Source organism: Aquarana catesbeiana, linkage group LG01 (genome assembly GCF_042186555.1).
Source record: "Aquarana catesbeiana isolate 2022-GZ linkage group LG01, ASM4218655v1, whole genome shotgun sequence".
Classification (NCBI taxonomy): domain Eukaryota; kingdom Metazoa; phylum Chordata; class Amphibia; order Anura; family Ranidae; genus Aquarana; species Aquarana catesbeiana.
Window position 1 is genome coordinate 568,893,450 of NC_133324.1, and position 9,083 is coordinate 568,902,532.

The window sequence follows — 9,083 nt, forward strand, 5'->3', positions numbered from 1 at the left end:
TCATATTTTTTGAATTAGCATAAGAGTAGGTGTCTGACTTATGAAACCTCTGCGCCTCCAGTCCCATTGGAACATTTTTTTTTTCTGGTGCCAATAAGCATTAGGCGTGCCGATGAGCTTACCAGATTGTGGGACATGGAGCCAACTGGGTGCTGCAAGATAGTACTGCCAATCCTGTGCCATCTTTAGGGTATTGCAGTTGTTCCAGTTTAAGCCTTGGGGGGGTATTCCACAGTAAAAATCTAAAAAGGGTATTGACAACTCTAAACATCTTCAAATGAATCACTAAAGGTGAAGGAAATATAATAGCTGTGGCATTAGAATCATTTTTATTAGATTGATTTTTTTCCTGTCAGTGACAATTTAAGATTATTAATCTTATCCCTAAATCAGAAAAATAAGGAATAAACATTGAGTTGCCAATAATCTGTAATCCTGGGTGATATCTGGACACCTAAGTATCTAAAAGAGGAGACTATTGAAATGGGACATGAATTGGGCATACTCACTCCTTGTCCTCATCTAGCACCCTCAAAGATGACTTGGACCAGTTTATTGTCAGGCCCGAAAAGTGCCCAAAGTCAGAAATTATGGACATGACTCCAGTCAACGAGGCATTGGTGTGTCCCAAGAAAAGCATCATGTCATCAGCGTATAGCATGATCTTCTCATGCAATACACCAAACTTGAACCCGTTGATCTGTGGGCAGGCACATGCCAGAGCCACCAATGGCTCTATTGCAATTGCAAAGGACGGGGGACATCCCTGCCTAGTTCCCCTGCAACATCCTATCAGAAATTCTAGTGGTTGCTTGCGGGGATTCAAACAACAATTTGACCCAAGCTATAAATCGAGCCCCAAAGCCAAATTTGAATAGTAATGCCCACAGATATCGCCAACTAATGCTGTTGAACACTTTATTAGCGTTGAGGCACAAAAGAGCCCTGTGACCCCCGTTGTCTGCCAGCATCTGCATGTTAAGAAAAAGCCGTCTAAGATTCGTGGCTATAGATTTTTGCAGCATAAAGCTGGCCTGGTCTGGATGTATGATGGAGGAGATGATCCCTTTGACCTGAAGCACCAAGACCTTGGTCAGGATCTTAAAATCGCTCTGAAGGAGAGAGAGTGGTCTATAGGAACCTGGGTCAACCGGATCCTTTCCAAGCTTAAGTAGTAATATCACATTCGCTCTTGTCATTAAAGCAGAAAGGCAACCCTCTTTATACGAGGCATTGAAAACCTCAAGCAACCTAAACAACATCTGCTCACTATATTGGGTGTAAACTTCCATAGGGAGGCCATCCTCCCCTGCAGCTTTGCATGTGGGAAAAGAACAGACCACCTTCTGCGATTCATCCAGTGTTAAAGGGGGCATCTAGCTGTTGCTTAACTATAAAGAAGGCAAGGAGATATCTGAAAGATATTTGTCTGTCATCATCCGAATAGCCATCTCGGGACCAATAGAGATCCATAAAAAATGCTAGTTCAGAAATAATTTGTTCTGGGCTGTTGACTATCTGTCCACTGGATGAGCGAATGGCCCCGATAGCGGGTGATTGTTGTTGGGATTGAGCAATTTTGGCCAGTAGGTGACCCGTCTTCCACCCTTCCTCATAAAATGCTAGTTTTGTAAAAAAAAAAAAAAAAATGTTATGTTCTGCAGTGGAGGATCTCGGGCAATCCAGTGAATCCTAAGCCGACATCCATGGCTCCCTTGCAGAGTCTAATGCAGTGTTTCTCAACCTTTTTACTGGCGACATACCCTTGGCGACATTCTTGAGAATGTCTATGCAAGTCAAATTTTTTGCACATATGCTGTGATTGAGGTCTTGCTGAACTTGAACAAAACTCCCAAATATTGTGTTCCATAAATAAGACAGCAGACTTTCACGAACGTGAACAGTTGGGCTTTGTTCACAACATACATGCATAATTGATGAGATTGATGGAAAATTGTGCAGATTTGACCTGCATAGAATACTTTGGTCTTGTCCACATCAGGAGACATGTATTTTCCTAACACAGGTCTCTGCAAATACATAAAAAGAACAATTGATTTCTCTGTGCTGTTCACACCACAATGTTGGTGTCATTTGTGTATCTTTCTCTGCAGAAAAATGCATACATGTTGCATATTTCTGTGCAGAAAAAAACGCACAGTACCAATGTTTTCAAGGCATCTTTTTAATTCAGGACCGTATCTTAATCAGAATTTCCTTGGCATAAGCTTTGTGTGCCTCCCAAACCATCATTGGGGCACAGTCCTGACGCACATTAGAAAAGAAGAACTGTCGCAGCTCCCTGGATACCCCTTCCACCGCCTCAGGAATTTGGAGCAGGGGGTCATTGAGCCCTCCACATCCACTGTCTAGGGTCGGGAGGCAACAAATCTATGTCAACACACGCTGGAGCATGGTCCGAAAATGTGATAGTGCCAATGAATGCGGATGTAACACTAGACAACAGGGACTGGGGTAACAGGAAAAGGCCGATTCTGGTGTAGAAATCGTGAGGGTACGAGTAGAAGGTATAGTTCCTCTGGTTCGGATGGAGTATCCTCAAAACATCCATGAGGTGGAAAGCATAAAAGTTTTTTTTTTCCTTTATGCGTTTCAGCACTGCATAGGAGAGCCGAGAGGAACAGCGAGAGACATCCAGGATTGGGTCCATGGTAAAGTTCACGTCGCCCCCCAGGATCACCATGCCCTCCGCAAAGTCACCCAATTTAGTTAAAATCGGTTCCAAAAAGTCAATCTGGTTTGTGTTTGGGAGATAAAGGTTCAGCAGAGTGACCATAGAGCTACCCAGGGTCCCCTTCACAAAGAGAGCTTGCCCCTCTGTGTCACTTCTCTGGTCTAACCGACCATGGCGTGAGTATTTTGAGCCGAAATGCCACACCTTTTGATTTAGAGTCTGGCGAGCACCTGTGGTACACCGCTGGGGAAAAAACTATTTCGGTATTTTATCAGCACGAAAGTGTGTCTCCTGGAGGACGCAGACATGCACTTTCATATGTTTCAGGTTGGTAAGCCCTACAGAGCGCTTCGCTGGGGCATTCAACCCCTTCACATCGATAGTAACTAGACAGATGGGCTCTGGTTTACCTGCGGTCATGTCAGGGACTGGAGGAAGCACACACAGGTTGGAGAAGGAAGAACAGCGGATGAAAAAGAGAATGAAAATGCAAAGAAGGAACCAAACAGAAGTCAGGAAAAACTACTACGACAAAAGGCGTAGGAAAGACAGTCTCAGAGCACCCAGGTAACTCAAACAACAAAGGAGTCACCAGCAGAGTGCTGACCCTATGTGAGAGAAGCAGTCATTCACAGCAGGAGTCAGAGGCTCCCTATCCCGACCCAGCCTATAATAGATTCTCTAGTGACAAAATCTAAATTAGTGGCTAATATGCCAAGCGACGCAGACACCGGTGCCCCCAAACAGCCGTCCAGGTGCATGATGTGGCATGGCCTGCAAGCGTAGTCTAAGCGCTCAGAGCACAGCAGCGGGGAGGCCTCCAATGCTACAGTTCCCCGCTGGACCGCAGGTGGACCCAGTAGAGGAGTCCGACCACTGCAGGAGATGCAGCCCCACCAAATGACGAGACCATAGCTACAGAACTTAACATTAATGAGTGAGAGAGAAAAACAAAAAAAAAACACCCCAACTATATAAAACATCACGGTGGGAGGGCCGGATGGACCAACCCCTGAGTAACTGGGAAGGGGGGACAGAGTGGGGGGAGGCGGGGTATGGAGAGGGGTAGGGGGTATTGGGGGGGGGGATCCAAGGGCCGGTAGAGGAGCCAACCCGAGAGACCAGGAGGGTGAGGGGAGCACATCCAACAACATAAACATGGCTCAGCCCCCCCCCAGCTGAGACACCCCCCCCAAACACAAGGGGCCCCCAACATGAGTGGGAAAAACCCCCTGAGGACCTGGTACCATAGAGTTCCAGTCTAGAAGTGGCTCATAGGCAGTTCAGAGCATAGCAGGGTGGATAGTGGTTAGCGTGTGCTATCGGCCCAGACCCAACCGGCACTCAGGGTGTAGGATCATCACCTTCCGTCCAGGGGATAAGATTAAGTGAGACTCCCCTGAGCCAAAGTGTCAAATGGCCACATAACCAGGGGGAAGGGGGGCAACAGGCTTCCGGATCAAGAGTCACCCCCTCCCAACCCCGAGGACATTCAAGTCCGAGCATAGTCACCAAGCCAACCCCTGCAGCCAGGTCAATTTGTAGTCTGCGCAGTAAGCGTTAAACTTACGAGCAATGCAGCGTGCCCCAAGAGTCACATTTCTGAATCTTGTGCCGGGACCAGCGTGTGATCTCCCTGTCAGCGTCTGGATGAACAGCGAGGCAGCCCGGGCCTGGGGACCCGATTCATTGCACAAGGATCCCTACCAGTTAGTGGGCGCAACCAGTCAGATAATGGGAAAGATTCCATCCCCAAAAAAGCAAACGGGTCCGGTAGGTCTGCACTGCGTCACAGCGTGTAGGAAGAGCTGCCTTTCCGAACAGTAAGATGGTGTGGAAATCCCCAGCGGTAAGGTAACTCTGTGTGGCGCAACTTCTCCAGCAGGGGCTGCAGCATCGCTCTCCGCTGTAGGGTGGCCCTGGACATATCCAGAAAGGTGGAGATAGCTGCTCCGTTAAAATCAGTCGGGCCCTTTTGCCACACGAAGAATCTGCTCCCTCTAGCCGTTGCTGTGGAGATGGCATATAATGTCCTGGGGATGATCTTGATCTGAGGGTTTGGGACCGAGTGTACCCCGTTAGAGTCAAGCAGGGAGTGGAAGATTGCCACGACTGTAGCTAACAGGTTTTCCGGCCCCGTCGCCTCCGGCAGCCCCGGAGCCGCAAATTGTTGCGGCGGCTCCGGCTCTCTGGGTCCTTGGCATGTAGCTGCACCTCCACCAGCTGATCTTGATAAGTCGAGTGGTCGTGCTCAAGCTGAGTGACACGGAGTTCTAGGGCACTCGCCGCCAATTCTCCCTGGGACATTCCGTCATCGAGGCCACTGAGCTGCTGGAAGTCTCGGCGGTGCTGCTCCTCAACACGCCGCACCAACACCTCCATGTCTGCCTTTTGTGGGAAGGGCTCGGAGCAGGACACTGATGTCTGCATCATCTTGGGATGGCCATGTGGAGAACCTCGGGCTGCTTGTCAGGTCGAATGAGGGATCCAGAAGAGCCGGCATTCCTGCCAGTGAGCTAGGCTCCGGGGGATGAGATTGAGAGGCCGCCATGTGAAGGGTAGGTGAGGCCGCGGGCCCTCGATCACCACGTGTCTCCCCTGGAAGTGCGGACTGGACCGGCCTGGCTGAGGTCTGGAAGAAGCGGCTAATCGGAGCAGCCGGTAGCGCCCTGGACAATCCCCTTGTCTTCCTGCGTTTGCGATACCTCATAGCAGGGAGAAAACAGGCAAAGAGAGGGGCATATGAGCCGTGCTATGTGGGTCGGGAGCTCTAGTGATGAGCGTCTTACTCTGCCATGTTCAAGCCACGCCCTGCACCCTTACATTTCTTATTGCATACTTTGTAAAGTTGGAATGCTGATGATGACCCCTCTGCCTTATATTTTTTTGATGGCCTTCTCCTTTGCTTTTATATGCATTTTTACGTTGGAGTTAAGCCACCCAGGACTTTTATTAGTTCTTTTAAATGTATTTCCCATTGGGATGCACAGGCTAATACCCTTATTTTAATATGCTCTTCAAGTATTCCCATTTTTTTCTCCATGTTCTTTTGTTCCTAGGATTTTATCCCATTTAATATCTTCTAGCAAGGAGTGTAGTTTATGGAAGTTGGCTCTTTTGAAATTCAGTGTCTTTGTATTCCCCTTGTTTACTATTTGTTCGATTTATACTGAAACTAATTGACCTGTGATTGCTGTTTATAGAATACTCCCAGTATTACTTTCCCCTTGGTTTCCTCCATTTTGTAGCTCTACCCATAATGATTCCACCTCCTCCCTTGCTCCATTAGTGATGATGTCCCTCTCATTCACTTGTACATCATTTTTGATATACAGGCATACCCCTCCCCATTTTTACCCTCCCTATCTCTGCGATATGGGGAATACCCTTGAATGGTTGCCAGCCAATCCATGAGAGCTGTTGAACCAAGTCTGAAATTCCCACAAAATCTAAATCCTCCTCTTACAATAGCAGCTCTAGTTCTCCCATCTTATCTGCCAGATTCCTGGCATTAGTGAACAAGCCACTTAGTTTTGTCCGGAGGCATACTATCTCCTTATTGGTTGTTATGGGGTTGCAAATAGAACTTGTTACTATACTTACCTCAGGTTTAGGTGCTTTAGTCAACCTACCACTAATGCCCCCAATACTATCCTTTGAAATTTGTTCCACGGTGGCTATCTTTACATACAAACCCCCCCCCCCCCCTGGTAGTCTAGTTTAAAAGCCCCTCTAACTTGTCAGCCATCTTCTCTCCCAGCCGATGTGCAGTCCGTCCCTGATAAAGAGCTGGTAACTGACTGAGAAATTGGCCCAGTTCTCCAGGAACCCGAACCCTTCCTTTATACACCAGCTCCTCAGCCACTTGTTTACTAACCTAATCTCCCGTTGCCTCTCTGGTGTGGTGGTGTGGTGGTACCAGTAGTATTTCTGAGAATACTAACTTGGAGGTCCTAATCCTTAATTTAGCTCCTATGTCACAAAAATCTTTTTCAACTTTTTCATTGGTGCCAAAGTGCACCATGACAGCCAGGCCTTCCCTAGCCCCTCCCAGTAATCTGTCCACCAGATCCGTGATGTGAAGCCGAGTGCCCAGTAGACAACATACAGTTTGGCGCTTCAAGTCTTTGTGACAGATTGCCCTCTCTGTCCTTCTGAGAATTGAGTCCCCTACCTCCAGAATCTGTCTTTCCTTTCCCTTGGCTTGACCCCCACCCCCACTGGAGGAGTTATTCCCCTGGCAGCTCACTCTGCTCCAGAAATGCTGGTCCCTGACTGGTTTCCTCAGTATCGCACAACGGGGCGTACTTATTGGGATGTTCCAGCCCAGGATCGGCCTCCCTTACTCTTTCCCCTCAACCCTGCCTGGCTATCACCCATCTACTCTGGTGCTTGCACCTCTTTGTCTCCACCTGCTTCTGTGCGGGTACAATCCCAACTCTCCCAAGCATGGAGAGTCTTAGTGTTGACAGTTGCTTCCCTAGATTCAGGACCTGGGGTTCCAGGGAAACAACGTGCTTACATTTTGCACAGCAGTATCCGCCCTCGATCGGATGATCAAGGAGCACATACATGCCCCAAGATGTACACCGAGTCGCATCTCCATACCCCCCGGTCATCGTACCCACTAATGGGGATTGGGAATTTATGCTCTGTCCAATTAACTAACTAGCTTCCTGACACTACTACTCAGACACAGGTACTCACATACACAGGTACTCGCAGGTACTCACTTACACAGGTACTCGCATACACAGGTACTCGCAGCTACTCACACAGGTACTCACATACACTATCCACCGTTTTTTTATTATTTGTGTCGCTCTGCACAGCCGCCCCTTGTAATCTGACACTTGCAGTCTTGTGAAGTTGTATTTACATTCGTACTAGTTCAACATTACTTATCATCAGGGCTTTTTTTTCTCAGAAAATAGGTGCAGGAACTCCCCCTTTTGGGAGTTACCCATTGTCTTTGCCCCTACCTACCTCTGAGCGCCAGTCCTTGGTTCCACCCCCTACCTACCGCCCAGCACTGCCCCTTTTAGAGAATACAGAACCATTTGTGGTACTAAGTAATTTGTATGGAATTTGTTATAACAAGAAGAGCAGTAAATTAGACCCCCCACAGCCAACAACAATAGACCCACCAGCAACAATAGATTCCCCCCCCCCCCGCAACAATGGACCACCTACAACAAAATACCACCTAGCAACAATAGACCCTCTAGCAGCCACCTATAATAGACTGCTCCCTCAACAGTAGATCCCTCCCAGCGACAAATGATCCCCCAGCAACATAAGACCCACCCCAGCAACAATAGATCCCTCACCAGCAACAATAGACCTCCCCAGCAGCAATCGACCCTTCTGCAGAAATAGATCCCCTCCAGCAACAATAGATCCATCAGCAGCCAGCATCAATAGACACTGTAGCACAATCCAGCACTCCTTGCCATTACATACATTCAGTGGTGAAGGTGCCGGAACTGCGTTCCCCCACGTTCCCGCTGAAAAAAAGCCCTGCTTATTATTATATCACATGGAGCCCCTCATCAACCCTCTTCATTCTGTTCCCTACAAACATTGTACTTATAATATTTTCCCCTCTCCATGGGTCCCTCTCCTCCCACTCCACATTGCACCACTGTTGCCTTTTTGCCTTTAACTGAGGATTTTGTATAGTATAAGGTCTACTGGAGCCAAGCCAGGTGTATTCAGCCAAGGGGACCATACCAGATCGAATTTTCCCGGACGGCCTCTGTGTTGGAAAATGTATTTTTCTAACCGTAGTGTTACCCCCATTTGGGTTACCCATTTGTTTAGTATGGGAGGCTCAGTTGCCTTCCAGTATCTGAGAATTAGTTTGGAAGAGAGCCCTCGTGATAGCCTGCTTGGGATTGTCCTCTGTAATGTGGTTGTCCAATATGCCTAAGATGCACTGTTTGGGGCCTAAGGGAACGTTAACCTGAAATGCTCGGTTAATGGTCGCTACAACACCCCTCCAGTAGAGGTGCCGTTTTGGGCATCGCCATAATAGGTGAATCAGGTCCCCATGGTTTCTGTTGCAGCGGGGGCAATCTGCATCCTCTCTCTGTCCCATCCTATATAGTCTAGCAGATGTAAAATGTACTCGCATGACTATAAAGAGCTGGGACAGGCGTTGCGCCGTGTTGAGAGAGCACTGCTGTATTGTGTGTAGCACCTCCTCCAATTGGTCCTCTCCAAATGTACCCACATCTCCCTCCCACTGGGTCACTACTTTAGTTGGGAAATTGCCTTGATGTATGGATATAAGCATGGAGTAATATCTAGAAATGAAGCCCTTGATATGGGACACTTCCACCATGCAGTGGAAGACAGGGGCAGGAGACCGTATCCACAGTTCACC